The following is a 15838-nucleotide window of genomic DNA, read 5'->3' as shown; positions in this document are numbered from 1 at the left end:
GGGTCCCATTTTGATAAAATTACAGCATCGCTGGCAGAGGGTGTGGGGCTCATTTAGGAACTCGGAGGCAAGGAGTTGTTAACACACCTTCCTTCGAGCCAAAGACAGAAGGAAAAATGCCTGAGATTCCAAGGGATTCATTAGGAGTGCGGCTAATAAGGTTACAGCAGCTGCACGCACATTCGGCTGACGCGTTTGCCTCGGCAAAACCTGCCAGACCCCAGAGTCAGTACCATCCAAAGGAGAAACAGGTGATGCTGACTCTACCCTGGTCCCAAATTTAACTGGTCGGGCATTCGATCTGCTCTTATTGGGATCTGGGGTGAGAGTCTGGGAGAGATGAATAGAGCTGGAGATAGAGCAGCAGGTAAGGAACGAAAAACTTTTCATCTCCTCTGGGACTGAGCCTCTTACTGCTTTCCTCTAAAAATGGACATTCCGGTGGGTTTCCATCCGCTTTCCACCCACCAGTCCACGACTCCAGCTGCAGTTCCCATTATGACTAGCTTCTGCCCCAGTCCCTTCCTCCCTCAGTCCCAGTCTTGTGCAAGAAACCACCATCCAGGCATCCTGCCCAGAGACCTGAGAGCCATCCTTGTCTTTTCAGCATTTGGTCCTACCCGCATCGAAGGCACCACCGCACGCCATGGACTTTAATTCCATTCTCCCTCACATGTGTCCCCTCCTCCCCTCCTCCAATGCCCACACTTGGACCTTCTAATAACAGACTAGAGGAATGTGAAGAAATCACTGATGAGAGCCTGAGAGATGTTAAAATAGCATTTATAAATGAAAACCACTTGAAGCAAAGCCAGAGAACTGCACGGGTTTAGAAATCCCCCATTACGGGCAGGAGGAAGAAAAAAAAAACCTAATAAATTTCGTTTTGAAAATGTGACGTCTCACCCCCGTCCCTGTTGAGACATCCTTACGCATCTCTTAGGGATACGAAAATTGATACAGTCATTTTGGAAAATAATTTGGCCACATATATCAAGAGTCATAAAAATGTTCATCTCCTTTGACCCAGTAATGCCACTCCCAGGAATTTACTGGAGGGAAATAATTCAAAACGGGGGAAAAAAGGAGGGGAGCTAGTTGTATATAGATGTTTATTACCTCCTTGTAATAACAAGAATCTAAAAGTAAAAGAAATGTCCAATTATTGTGGAACATGAAGTAAATTTCAGTGTAATTAACTCAGTCTTCTATTAGGTCATTGCAAAAATAATAAATATGGGCACGAGGTAGAACTGGTGGAAAATATACAGGAAAGAATGCTGAATGAGATACATGTGCTCCACTACTGCAACTGCAGAAAAACATATACCTTTACAGATGAGAAAACAGAAGGGGCATTGAAGACGTAAATAATGGATATGATTGACTAGTGGATTATGGACATGGCCTCTTTGATGCTTTCGAGTTAGATGGAAATTTTTCAAGCCCCTTTGAAGCGCCCTAATCAGGGGAGTGGCCGTGGCTGTGATGGGGGGTGGTCTCCGGCCCCAGCTCCGTGGAGGGAGGGGGCTCCCTGCTGCCTGCGGTACCCCACGGAGGAGGGTGGCCAGCCCCCGAGCTGGGGCCATGGCTGCCCTACGTAGGGACAAGCTGGCAGAACCCTGGGGGCCTCCCCAACCTGAAGGCAGATGCAACCCCATGTCCCCTTAGGTGAGCAGCCTGGGGTCTGGGTCATAGACTGAGAGCAGTCAGGGTCAGGGTTTGGGTACCGACCCTCCCCTAAGGATAGAGCGTGTCCAGGGTCCAAACAGCGAAGTTAAGTCTTCCAGCCGAGGTAAGGAACAGGGGTGGGGATTCTGCGGAGGACAGGAGGAGGGTTAGAGAGACGGATGGAAGCTCGAAAGGGTGGGCTCAAACGCCAGGGGGCACGCCCTTGGCCTCAGCAGCCAGTGCCCACCCAGGCTGCTTCGGGGCGGCCCCAAACCCACTGACCCGGCCACCCCGCGTGGCACGGCCCCCTCCTGCTCTCTTCTGCCCCTTTCCCTCCCTCTGACCCTCCTCTTTCCTCCTTTCCTCAGCCCCAGGCCTGTCAATGGCACCCAAGGGCACGGTTCAGTTCCCCAGGGGCACCCAGCACTCCCCAACGCTGACCTCGGGATGGGTCGCTGTACGTGCGGGGCCGTCAGTCTTGTCCCAGTTCCAGATCCGGCCGTTTGCTGGAGGCCTGGCCAAGGCGCTCCTGTGCCGTCCTGTGTGTAAACCCCCTTTCCTCACAAACGGGCTGCTTTCCGCAGGCCTGGCTGCCGTCCGGCTGCACGCAGAGGGGACGGAGCACCGGGGCTCTGGCTGGTGGACACCCAGAGGGCAGCAGGCCAGCAGGAGCTCCTTGCCCCGACACACCATCATGGACTTCCCGCCCAAGCAGCTGCTTCGGGATTTGGAAGCAGCATTTGTTCTGGGGGTGGCGGGTTTTTCCAGGACGGGCGCTGGACTCAGAGGAGTCTGAGACGGGGCGGCGCAGAAGCATGATGCCTCCTGCCTCTGTTCTCTTGGCAGGTGCCGTCCATCCACGAGGAGAGGGGCAGAGCCGGCTTCTGAGAGACTCACGGAGGAGAGGCCAGGATCAGTTAGCAAGAAGATGTTCTCATCAGTGTTTTCCCTAGAAATGCACTTGTTGCTTTCAAGCCCAAAGGTAAGTCAAGCCAGGCTAATCCAGGGTAGACTAGTAAGAATCTGTTTCAAGGAGGACAAAAATAGGGACTTCCCTGGCAGTCCAGTGGTTGGGACTCCTCACTTCCACTGCAGGAGGCCCGGGTTTGAACCCTGGTCGGGGAACTAAGATCCCACATGCTGCCCAGCACAACCAAGAAAAAAAAGAGAGAGGGGACCGAAGTATGATGCGCTTCTGCTCATCCCCTGTACATCAGTAGGTCCCCCAAGTTCCCGAGGGCCTGTAGAGACTAAAAGGCAGTTTTCAATATTCCACTTTCCCTCTGAGATTTCGCAGCGTTGCGGTCGTTGTCACTGGTGACTGGGCACTCCTGACACTGGGGTGGCCTGTCCTTTGCTGCGGGGAGGACCTGTGCGTCACAGGACGTTTAGCAGCGTCCCTGGCCCCTGCCCACTCGCTGCCAGCAGCACCCCGAGTTGTGACAACCAAAAATGTCCCCGGACACTGCAGGGGGAGGAGGGGGAAAGAAGGAGGATGTTTGCTAATCCAAAGTGACATTCAACCCGTCTCCTGCACAGATGATCCGTTTCTCATGAAGAGACAGGTCTTTACGAATAAGATTTTGCTGTTCTCTAGGGTGGAACCTGGCTAGAAAGATCAAGTTTCTGGTGCTGTAATATCTAGAAAGGAGAATGTGCTAGAAGAGGCCCACTGTTGGTCACATGGCACATTCGAGATGTCCCTGCGTCTACAATGGCCCTTGTGTGGGCAGGGTGCTTCCAAGCTTAACCAACGAAGTGAGGAACATCTTTCTTTTAAGAAAAAAAAACATTTGTCTCATGATTCCTTGAAATGAACCCTCTCAGAGCATTTCTAGTTGTGCTTCATGTTTTATTAACTTGACAGACTGCCTGGGCTGCAGAGAACCCTAGAAGATTAATCAGAAATGAAGAAAGCATTTCTGAAATTCTTACGTATGTCAATTTTGTGTAAAGTGATTATCTACCCTAATTGTTATACTTGTGGCTTTTTACGCCACAGCGATCGGCGAAAATGAGGCTCACAAAAAAGTGATGGGGCTTCCCTGGTGGCGCAGTGGTTGAGAGTCCGCCTGCCGATGCAGGGGACACGGGTTCGTGCCCCGGTCTGGGAAGATCCCACATGCCGCAGAGCGGCTGGGCCCGTGAGCCATGGCCGCTGAGCCTGCGCGTCTGGAGCCTGTGCTCCGCAACGGGAGAGGCCACAGCAGTGAGAGGCCCGCGTACCGCAAAAAAAAAAAAAAAAGTGATGATGAGCAATTCGAATTCTTCCCCAGGGAATTTGCAATATAGACTTATATTTACCATGACTACAAATCCTATGTTGTGTATTAACACATATATATAATGCTTCCTATGTACCATGCACTACCCTAATGGTTCATAATATTAATTCACTTAACATTCAAAACAGTTCTATGAAGTGAATACTATCATTGTCCCCACTTTACAGGTGGGAACACAGAGGCACAGAGACATTAAGTAGTTTGTCCAAGGATACACAGCTGGGAGGGGGCAGAGCCACTGTTGCTTTAGGGAATTTTAAAAAGCAGGTGAAAAGCTGGAACAAGGCTTCTTGTCCCACTTCTGTCGGTTTTGATTTGCCTTTACGCGGATTTCTCGGCTTGCTGGGCCCAGTTTCCCCCACTGTGAAAGGATGAGGTCAGATCAGTGTTTCCCAAAGTGTGCGGCAGCTACCAGTGGAATGAGAGATTATTTTCTGTAGTGTATGGGTAGAAGTGTTTTTCATAGTTAGATATTTATTTTCATGTATATTAGAAAAAAATATACGTAGTAGATAGAACATTAAATGTGTGTGTGTGTATGTGTACATACATAAAATTCCCCAAACCTGTGATATCAAGGATAATATTAGTTGGGATGAGGCCCAAGTGGGTAGTAGCACCATAGCTTGGAACCAAATTCAGGAAACAGAATCACGGCCTTCATAGCCCTTGATACTCACATGTCCCTGCCCTGCCTGGGTCAACGTGGGTGGGGTGGGGATGACCGCATCCCCCATGCCCAGGTGGACACATGCCCCGGCCCGGCCTGCTCGTCCTAAGGGTGGGCATGTGATCCAGGAGGACCAGTGAGGCCTCCTGGGCTTTCGAGGGCACGACGGGGATGCCTGGCACTGCCAGGAACACCTTGCCACCACCGAGAGGGGATGTAGTCAAGATACAGGCGCAGAGAGAAGGCCTCAAGGCACCATCAGAGCCCCAGACCTGGCTGGCCAGTCCCCAGGTCTACCCCTGGCTCTTTCCATTACCCAAGGCACGTGTCTCTCTTCCAGTCTGAGTTTGGTTTCCGTCCCTTTCCAAGGTTCATTTATCACAGATGTGAAACGTGATCTTGGGACTTAGTGAACAGCTGTTATTTCTAGTACCAGGTGATGACAGCATCACAGAAAAGGGCACAGCAGCCTGGGTGTGGAGAAAGGAGAGACACAGCAGTCACCTCCATGTTTCTTTTGGAAGCATGGCTGTCCTCTCTGCCATGTGTCAGGCAGCTTGGGGGGAAAGAAGAGGGGCAAACTTTGGTGTGGACTCCCCTGAGCCCTGGTTTTCTCATCTGTCAAATGGAAATCATCACAGCCCCTGGTAGGGCTGGCCTGGGGCTAAATGGCATGACACCAGGAACCTATCTAATGAAACCAAAAATGGTAGCAATTACTACTGGGTGCCAGTGTTCTCTATAAATTATTGTATTGAATTAGATCTTCGCAACAATCCTATGCTTTAAAATCGTCATCCTTATTTTGCTCCGGCGAAACTGACATTCAGAGAGGTTAGGTGACTGTCCACAGTTAAATGACCAATAAGGGACAGAGTGACCTTTCAAGTCATTCAAGCCAGATCTCAAACACCCCATCCAAAGTCTGGAAGCGTGATCCCAAGGAGACGATCGCCAGAGGCAGAGCGATGTGAGGACCACTGGCGGCAGAAGGAAGGAAGGCAGACAAGACAGCAAGGCAAGTACTCGGAGAGCTCTTCTCACATCCTGTCCACCTCGGAAAGTTCCTTGGAAAATCCTGGGGTTAAGGCTCAGAGGAAAATCAGCTTCATGGAACAAAGGTATAGAATAATCCAGAATAATCCAGCCAAGCGCCCAGTCCCGATGAACTGACATTCATACACCAGCACACACCCCAGATGTTGCTAGGGTTGGATTACACGGGCTTGGAAATTGTGGGCATGAAATGTCTGAATGATAACAATAGAAAACAGATCAAAAGCCCAAAGAAAGAGATCAGGAGAAATGAAAACCAGAAGGAACGGCAGGGGGAGATGAAAGGGGAGAATTACAATTGGACCAAAGCAGAGCCAGTGTTTAAGGTTCTCCTGGCAGTTGACCCATACCCAGATGAGATTTTTGCAGCATTCATTGGAGGTATGAAATTACCCTCTTTGAGCAGCGTTGTAGACTTCTGGGACCTCAGGGTCGAAAGAGTTACTTGACAGTCTCCGAGGCCCACTTTTAAAGAATCTACAAGGTGATCAGTACCTGAATCTGCACAGACTCTGTCATTGTCAGCAACTCCATAAAGACCAGGGAGGTCAGTAAGGTATAAGAGGGATTGAAAATACAATCTCCCTGGCCGAAGTCACCTCATTGCACCACGGATCAGATCACTCTCAGTCTCAGTTCCGATCATACAGAACCCAATTTACACAGACTTTAGCAAAAGAGGGAAGGTATTGGCTCAGATAACTGAAAAGTGACAAGACACTCTAGCTTCAGGTATGGTTTGATCCAGGGGTCGGCAGCACTCAGTCTCTCTGATCTGCTCCACATTTGCTTTATTCTCAAGCTTCATATGGGGACATGATAGCAATTTTCAAGCCTATATCCTCCCAGGTTTGAGTCCAACAAACCTCTCTCCCAGAAAGTCTCAGCAAAATACTCATCAAGACCCACTTGCTCTAACAGGGTCATATGCCCATCCCAGTGGCCAGAGGGCTGTGATGCTGTGACTGGCCAGGCCTGAGTTACATGCCTGTACCTAGAACACGTAATAATGTCAACTCCATCTCCAGACTGAGAACTGAGAATAGGAGATGAATGTTTCCCCTGAAAAAGTGGGGTCCCAGCATTAGGAGAAGGTAAACAGATGCCAGAAATCAAAACCAACAGGTGTTCAGGGACTTCCCTGGTGGTGCAGTGGTTAAGACTCTGCGCTCCCGATGCAGGGGGCCCGGGTTCGATTCCAGGTCAGGGAACTAGATCCCACATGCATGCTGCAACTAAGAGTTCACATGCCACAACTAAGGAGCCCGCGTGCTGCAACTAAGACCCAGCGCAACCAAATAAATATTTTAAAAACCAACAAACAATGGGTGTTCAGCATTCCCCATCCCAACGCTGTCCCCTAAATATGACTCCCTTTGCTTTTTTCTCACCTCACAACAGAGTAGGAAGTAACAGCATTGTTACTTGGTCCCTAAACATCAATGTCATGCGTCGTCCACGTAAGAACCACCCTCTGACACCTACTTTGACCATGCAGCATCCTACACACTGGGGTATCCAAAGGGAATCCAAGCCCTGGTCCTGATCACACTCTAGTAAGATGCGGGGTAGGGGGTGGGAATATTGGCCTAAAGGGAAAATTCTAATCTGAAAAAATCTCACGGAACGTCTTGGTTCTTTAGATAAGTCTCTTGGAAAGAGACCTGCCCTGCTCTCGTCCCATCCCCCAAATGTTTACCAATAGCTTGGCAGTTAACAACAGACTTTCACATTTAATTTGTGAAGCTCCCACCGTCTCTAGGAGCTCTTCCTATTTCGTATCTGATGGATAAAGGGGGAAAGCTTAGAGACGTTGGTGATTTGCATGGGATCACACAGCTCGTAGGCAGTGATGCCCAAACTTCGGATCTTCTCCCCGACTCCCACTGGAAGCCACACGGACCTACGGGAAGCCACAAACTTTGTCGCTCAGGCTGGATACAAAGGAGGCCAGAGGTTGTGCTGAGACGCAACAGAGCCAATGCCCTGTCGTTAGCTTGTGTTCTGTCCTACACAAACCACACGTACGAAACTGTCGGCCCTCCTACAACTGAATTCATTCCATTGACAGCATTGGAGCGTTTGGCCTGTCGACTAGATGCCAGGTCCTGGACTAAGCTCTGGGATTCTGGGGACAAAACGGGTCCCGGCCCTCCGGGAACATACATTTCGGGAAAGCAGAAGAGAATAACCAGGGGCAAAGCCACGTGACGGATGCAGTGGCTAAGACAGACCGTTCAGGAGGTCTGGAGGAGGGCCCCCGGGAAGGCTTCCAGGAAGAGAAGGCCGAGGAGAGAGAACGTGGGAATAAGAAAGAATGTCCACGTGAACCGGAAGTGGAGAGGAAGGAAGGGAGTTGGGAAGCTGGAGATGCTGGGAAGAGCGACCTCTACCGGCCACAGGGCCTCCAAGGTGGATACGGACTTGAGTTCCCTGCGGCTGCGGCACAGAAGGTGGGTTGGCTGTCGGCAAGTCCGAAGGCAGAGAGAGGGGCTGGGACACTGCTAGAGTCACCCCGTGAGGACAGTGCCACCGGGGCTAAAGCAATGCTGACAGAGGGGGGGCGACAGACTCGGGTTGGAGAGGGATTCAGGCGGAAGACGTGCCAGGGCGAGGAGGGTTGCAGAGGGAGGGGCCGGAGAGTGGAGGGTCGCAGGGGGCACCCGGGGTCCTGGCATCAGTATCTGTGCCTGGTCATGGTGGTCGGTGAGAGCAGCGTGGGGCAGGTGGGAGAAGGATGCTGAGATGTTTGAGCTGCGTCGAGATTGCGATGTTTCGAGAATGATACGGGAGATGTCCATTGGGCTGCAGGCTGTGCGGGGGTGGGGCTTGGGGACCACTCTGGGCTGGAAAGAGAGGCAGGGATCATCACGGAATAGCCACAGAAACGCCATACGTGTGGGTGGTCGCTGGGGCTCTGGAATCGGATGCATCGCTCAGGAGGAGGTGATCGAATGAAAAACAGACCAAGTATAAAGTCCCAGAAGACGATACTTAGGGATAAAAAGAAAAGCAGGAGAGACAAATATCCTGGGAGCCAAGGGAAGGGAAAGCTTTTTAAGGAGAGGCGAATAGTCAAAGGTGGCAGGACACCTGGAGAGATCAGTGCAAAACAGTGCTTCTGGGATTTTGCAACAGAAAATTCCTTGGCCTCCTTGGCAAGTGTGTCAGTGGAATGCTGGGACCAGCTGCCAGCGTGTGGTCCATGAAGAGGTGGAGGGGAGGTGATGACACAGCTGCCGTGGCTGGGGACAGCTCTTTCAAGAAGCTTGGCGGGGAAGGGGTGGAGAGCGATGGGGCCATCGATGGAGAGAGGGTTTGGGGCCTGGGAGCTTAGGCTGTGGTTATTTCAAGATGATAAAAGGTTTGGGTGTGTTTATACGATACCTTAGGACCCTCAGCAGGTGGGTGGGGATGGGTTCAGGGTTCAGACAGCAGGACGAGCGTCTACTTTCTGAAGCTGCAGGGAACAAGACGGGGGAGAGTCATGACAGAGATAAATGCATCGGTGCGAAAGCAAGACTTTGAGAGAAGTCAGCCTGCTAACCTGGATTTTCTCAAAGAATTAGGGAGAAAGAGCATCTACGAAAAGTGAGGGGCCAGGCCTGGGTGGGCCAGGCTGGCCTTGAGAACGATGGCAAAGATTCTGGGCAGCACCAGAGGGGGAACAAGAGAGGCAGCCCAGCAGTGGTGGGACCGCTGGACTCAGAAGCTTGAGGCCCTCGTGGTCCAGAGCAACCCAACGGTAGCAGATCAGATCAGACCTTCTGACCTAGAATTTATGGCAAGGTCAACCGGGCTGGGCTGAAATATTTTACTGATGCAGAAAGAATTAGCTAGACTATTAAAAACAATAAAATACAGTAAAGAGAAATTGTCTCATCTACTCCGGGGAACAACCTTTTCAAGCACGTTAGCAGCGCCTGTCTGCTGTCCAGGTGACGGGATGTTAGAAATAACACTGATCCATTTGTGAAGGTAGGTCCGCAGACTCCTTCCTTGACAGTGCTGCTTGGCGTGGACTGCTATACTAAAAGCGCTTGAAAGGAAAACCTTCCCAAACGCACCCTGACTTATATTTTTCAAAATTCAGACTGGGCAATGGGAATGAGTCAAAACACATATTTTAAAATTTAATGGAATTTTACATTTTGAAAAATGAATGCAAGAACAAAAACACCAGCATATTGGAACGATGTAAGGGACACGAGTGACACTTTGAGTATATGCCTCCAGCTTGGAGTGACAATGATCTTGGCGACGTCCCACTAGGAAGGATGGAGAGGGGGCGGGAATGGTTAGCCATGGTCCATCCTCCCAGCTTTTAGGAGTCATACATGCTGTGAGGGGCTGTGTGCTGGGGCGTAAAGGACAGAGACCACTGAAAGGGACCACTGTGCAGTGGCAGACACCCGGGGTGGTGATACAAGGTACAAGACACAAGAGCTAATATTTATTGGAGGTCCTCCTGGTCTGACTGCCCCGGAAGCTTTTCATGGACGGTCTCAGGTGACCCCAACAACAGCTTATGACACAGTTGCCATTAATTTTTTTTTAGTTTATTATTTTTTCCTTCCAGTTTTATTGAGGTATCATTGACATACAGCACTATATAAAAGTTAAGGTGTACAGCCTCGTGATTTGACTTACATACGTCATGAAATGAGGGCCACAACAATTTTACTGAACAGTCACCATCTCATATAGATACAAAAGAAAAAGAAAAAATAGTTTTTTTGCTTGCGGTGAGAACCCTTAAGATTTATTCTCCTATCGACTTTCATGTATAACGCCCAGCAGTGTTCATTCTACTTACCATGTGTACATCACATCCCCAGCACTTATTTATCTTATAACTGGAAGTTTGTACCTTTTAACCATCTTCACCCAATCCCCCCTCCCTCCACCCCTTGCTTCTGGTCACCACAAATCTGATCTCTTTTTCTATGAGTTTGTTTGTCTGTTTTTGGAGTATAATTGACCTAAAACACTACGTGAGTTCCTCGCGCACAGCACAGGGATTTGCTATTGCTCTACGTTTCAGAATCATCACCACGGTTAAGTCTGGTTACCATCTGTCACCATACAAAGATATTACATAATTATTGACTACATTCCCACACTGTACATTTCATGCCCATGAATCATTTTGGACATAGTTAACATTATTATCATCTCTGTTTTGAGGATGGGAAAACTGAGACATATTGTCCAGAGTTGCCCAGCCCACAGCGGGCAGAGCCAGGATGGAAGCCCAGATGTGTCTGACTTGGGCCAGTGCTTTAAACCATAGTGCTTTCCTGCCCTATTTGTTGTTCAGCCTGCAGAGACGATGATTTCAAATCTAACACTTTATTTATTTATTTATTTTTTGGCTGCGTTGGGTCTTCGCAGCATGTGGGATCTTCCCGGACCAGGGCTCAAACCCATGTCCCCTGCATTGGCAGGCAGATTCTTAACCACTGAGCTACCAGGGAAGCCCCAAATATAACACTTAACCTGCTTGCATCTGCTAACAAATTCTTTTCAGCAGTTCTGATCTCCTGTGTATGTGTCTGTTCTTCGGATTCTCTTTTGAACAGGTTGTAACATCTTACTGGAGTTCCCTCATTAATTGACTCGCTGAATCAAATCTTTGCTGTGCCCATTTTATACTTGCTTGACTATCACAATTTTACCTTTGTGAGAATCATCCATGAACAGTTGGCATGGAAAGATGTTCTTGCTACAGACCCAGGATCGGCAAACTATGGCTTGTGGACCAAACCTGGCCTGCTGCCCGTCTGTATAAGTAAAGTTTTATTGGAACACAGACACACCAAGGGCAGAGGTGAGTAGTTGCCACAGAGACTGCACAGCACGCAAAGCAAAATGTTTACTCTCTGGCCCTTTACAGGAAAAGTTCGCACTGATCCTGCTGTAAATGAAAAACTGTCCGCGAGTAGGGTTCCAGAAGTGTCGTCTATACACATGTGTACACACACACAGACAGACAAAACTAGAAGGGATTGTCGTAAGATGCTTAACATCATATCATTCATTCAGAAATTATTCACGAAGCCTGCACGGAGTGGTAGACTGTGAATAGGGTGACCAATTTGTCCTGATTTTCCTGGAAGTTTTCCCGGTTTTCAAACTAAAATTCCCACGTCCAAAGAATCCCTGAAGTCTCAGGCGAACCGGGATGATAGGTCACCCTACCTGGAAATCAGTCTATCCTGGCCTGTGTCCTGGATCCACTTCTTATCGGCCTCTTGGGAAGACCATTTACCCTCTCTCAGCCTCGCTTAGATCAACTGCAAATATAAGACCCTCTGTTCTGCAGAGGATGGAACGAGGTTATGAACATGTGGTTAGGAAACCATGACAGTCAATGCCAGGGGTTACATCGCTTTCTCTCCAAAATGATGTTCCACACTGGCTAGATTTTGTGTGATCTTATAACATAAGCAGGATGAGAGAACAATTATCTGGAAGGTGGTCATATAATTATAAGGTGACCATAGAATTTGTTGTCCAAACCAGGACAGTATTGCGCATGAAACGGAATTCTTAATAATTATACTGGGGGCTTCCCTGGTGGCGCAGTGGTTGAGAATCCGCCTGCCGATGCAGGGGATACGGGTTCGTGCCCTGGTCCAGGAGGATCCCACATGCCGCAGAGCGGCTGGGCCCGTGAGCCATGGCCGCTGAGCCTGTGCGTCCGGAGCCTGTGCTCCGCAATGGAAGAGGCCACGGCAGTGAGAGGCCCGTGTACAGCAAAAAAAAAAAATAAATAAAATAAAATAAAATAAAATAAAATAATTATACTGGGATAACAGTAGTAAACCAGGACACACTGTCACCTGGTCACAGACCACAAAGTGACTCGGGAGCAGCGGGGCGGGCCTCATGGGGTTGCCACCTGTGCCGTCATGCAGGCTCCCACGTTCAGAGGGTCCTGTGTGTGGGTTAAGGCTCTTGCTGTTGAAGCCTCGAGACTCTTAAAATTCTCAACTTTTGAACCCGGAACCCCACATTTTCATCTTGCACTGGACCCAACATATCCCGTACCTGGTCTTGGCAGGGTCTTTCTGTGCAGCACGAAGAGACGGTGTGACCTCTGAAACCCCTTCTAGAAGGCAGTTTAGCTTCCTGGCCCTGAGGAGAAAGTTCCAGTTTTAACCCCAGCGAATTCAAGTGGAAATAGCAGCACATAATGAGGCAAAGGATGGAGCCTGGGGTCCCGAGCGACCCTGACCCTCGCCTCTGCCCCACTCAGAGCTGGTGGCGGCCAGCACGAGCTCGGGGTGCCCCCGGGAGCGACCTCCCGCCTCTTTGAACTCTGGCTTTGTCTTCGGTTCACATCCGCACAGCCCGGCAGAGGGGTGGGCAGCGCAGCGGCGCAGCAGCGTGGACCCTGGAGGGCATTTGATGTTACTCATCTTTCGAAGTGCAGCCTCCTGATTTGGTGCTCCCGTCCCTGCTAAGGGCTGCGAACGCCATTTATGGGGTTTTCAAGGGCAGTCGCTGTAAAATCCAGTTCAGTGTCTTAACAAACCAGAACAAAGGTGGGTGGTGAGGCCAGAGGAGGGCGGCTGCTCCAACAGTGAATAAGAAGTGGATCCGAAACTTGGGTGAACCCCAGAAACGACCCAAGAACCCAACCAAGCACAGCCTGTTCTAGCCTCGCTTTGGAGACGGGGCTGGGGCGGGGGGGGGGGGCACTGTTTTCAGGTGGTACCTCCCAGGGCCCGACTGTGCCCACTGGGCCTGGCAGTTTCCCAGCCCCGGCACGACTGACACTTGGGCTGGATAATTCTTTGTCACGGGAGGCTGCTCTGTGCCTCGCAGGCTGTTTAGCAGTATCCCAGCGTGCTACTCCATAGATGCACCCCGTCCCCCTGCAGCTGTGAGAACCCCAAAATGTCCCCAGTCTTTGCCCAATGTCCCTTGGGGAGCAAAGTTGTCTCTAATTGAGAACCTGGGTTTATAGCATCAAAGAGGGTCCACATTTAGGGTGATGGTGAGGATCGGATGAGTTTATAATTGTTAACGAGCTTAGAATGACGCCTGGCAGGGTGAGCACTCTGTAAGAGAAGTATTTGTTAAATAAATAAAACTGTTGCCCTCCCGCCCCCTGGTACCACGTGGAAGCTGTTAGTCCCACTGTAACCGACCAGGGTTCTTGGCCTCCTTGAGCAACAGAAATTGATCAGAGACCAGACAAGAGATTCAGGCAAGGCTTTACTGGGGCCGCTGCTGCAGCAGGGGGAGCGAGAACAAACAACAGGTCCCCTTGCTGGCTGGCTGAGGCGTGGGGCAGCTGGCTCCTTACGTGGGGTGAGGGTAGGGGTGCGTCCGGGGGTCGGGCGGGAGTGGTGGCTCAGGTGTTCTGCCCACCCCTTGGTGGTGTCGAGTGCAGGGGGCCTGCGCAGCACCCTGCTGTCGCTCCCAGCTCCTCGGAAGTGGCAGCTGGGTTCTTTTAGCCTTTTTGTATCCTGTCGTCCAGAATTTGCCCCAACTGGGCATGCACGCAGTTATTTTTAGCCCCTTCTGTCCAGGTGCGGGACTGCAGCAAAGGGTCCCGGGTCCCGGGTCCCAGGCTGTCTCACCACTGCAGTGTAATTACACGGCGGGCTCTCCCTGCCCGCGTAGCCTCCCACCCAGGGTCCTGTCCCGCCTCTATCTGTGGCTCTGCCGCTTGCGACCAGGATAGTAGCACTGGGTCCTACTATCACACGCCCAGCTCCACTCACTCCAGATGCTGCGAAGGTAGCCCTGAGTTTCTAGAAGCCTCCTCTCTGCAGACCTGGCCCCGCAGCTCCTTCACGCGAGCCGGGACTGAGGCGGGGCTGCCCGATAGCAGGGTGAGCCAATGTCCAGGTCTCCCCAGGACTGACGAGTCTCCTGGGAGGCTAAAATCCAGAAAGCTCTGGGCCCATCGGGGTGAGTTGGTCACCGTAGCTGAGCATTTGGGCTTCTCTTAGACTCCTGCCTGGGGCAGAGCTCCACTGGCCGAAATGATCCGAACGTCTGTTCCCAGAGGGACACGTAAAGTGGGAGAGTGAGAGACCCTCCCCCAAAGCAAGCCCTGGGCCCCCGGCTTCCCCAGGGCGGCAGGCGCCATGCCCGTCTCCTGTCCTGCTCCCTCTCTGCCCCTTCCTCACGCCTTGGGGCCTGGCAGGGGCAGCGGCCCCCGGCTGGGCCCATAGCCCGTCCCTGAGCAGCCCCGGGCCGCGGCCCCCCTCCCGCCGTGCTTGCACACAGAGCCTCCGCCTCCAGCTGGGTGGTCACTTCTTGAAAAGAACCCCTGGAACCAAACCTCAGCGACCTTCGCCTCCTTCCAAACCTTCCAGAAGGTACACCTGTGGACAAGGCAGCAGTGAGCTTATCCTCTATGAAGGACCAGAAGAAATAAAGCCCAGGGGCTGCTGTGGCTCGTCAGAGCCACTTTACACATTGAGACAGCAGGGCTGTGTTATCTTCCCTGGTCTGGAGGGGACGCAGGGGGAGCTGGATATGTACGTGCATAGGTAGGTGTGTATGTATGTGTACGTACACGCATATGTATACGTGTATATGTGTGTGTGTATATATATATACAACTGTGCCACTTTTCACGTTTACCACTCCAGACCTTTCTCCTAGAGGCAGAGAGCTCGGACCCCCTGGAAACAGTATAGCTCGGAAATGGGCCACAGGGAACCTACCTGGGTGAAAACCCCAGGTGGGACAGACCCCAAGCAGCACCTGCGGAAGCGAGGAGGGAGGCTGAGGGGTCCCTCTGCAGGAGGCTGCCGTGAGCCTGGAGTTCTAACTCATGCTGTTGAAACTGTGCCAAGTCCCCAAGGAAAAGGACAGAGAGCCTTCCACGACACCCCCCAACACATATGCGCGCACACACACACACACACACACACACACACACACACACACACACATGGCCCTTGCCCCATCCACACAGTAAAAGGACCTGGGAAAAGTGAGGGGAAGAAATCCACATGGAGGAGAAGAGGCTGCCCAGAAATGGCTGCTTCTGTCAACTCGCATTTGTCTACGGGTGAATGTGGTGTTGATGGAAAGCAAGTCTGTTCCAAGAGGGGGATCCCCCCTAGAAGAGTGAGCTTTGGAGCTCGTTCGTCTACAGCCAGAAGGACATTATGCAGCCCCAGCC

This window comes from Orcinus orca, chromosome 19 (genome assembly GCF_937001465.1).
Source record: "Orcinus orca chromosome 19, mOrcOrc1.1, whole genome shotgun sequence".
Taxonomy (NCBI): Eukaryota; Metazoa; Chordata; class Mammalia; order Artiodactyla; family Delphinidae; genus Orcinus; species Orcinus orca.
The sequence above is the reverse complement of the archived record's forward strand: the minus strand, read 5'-3'. Positions refer to the sequence as shown.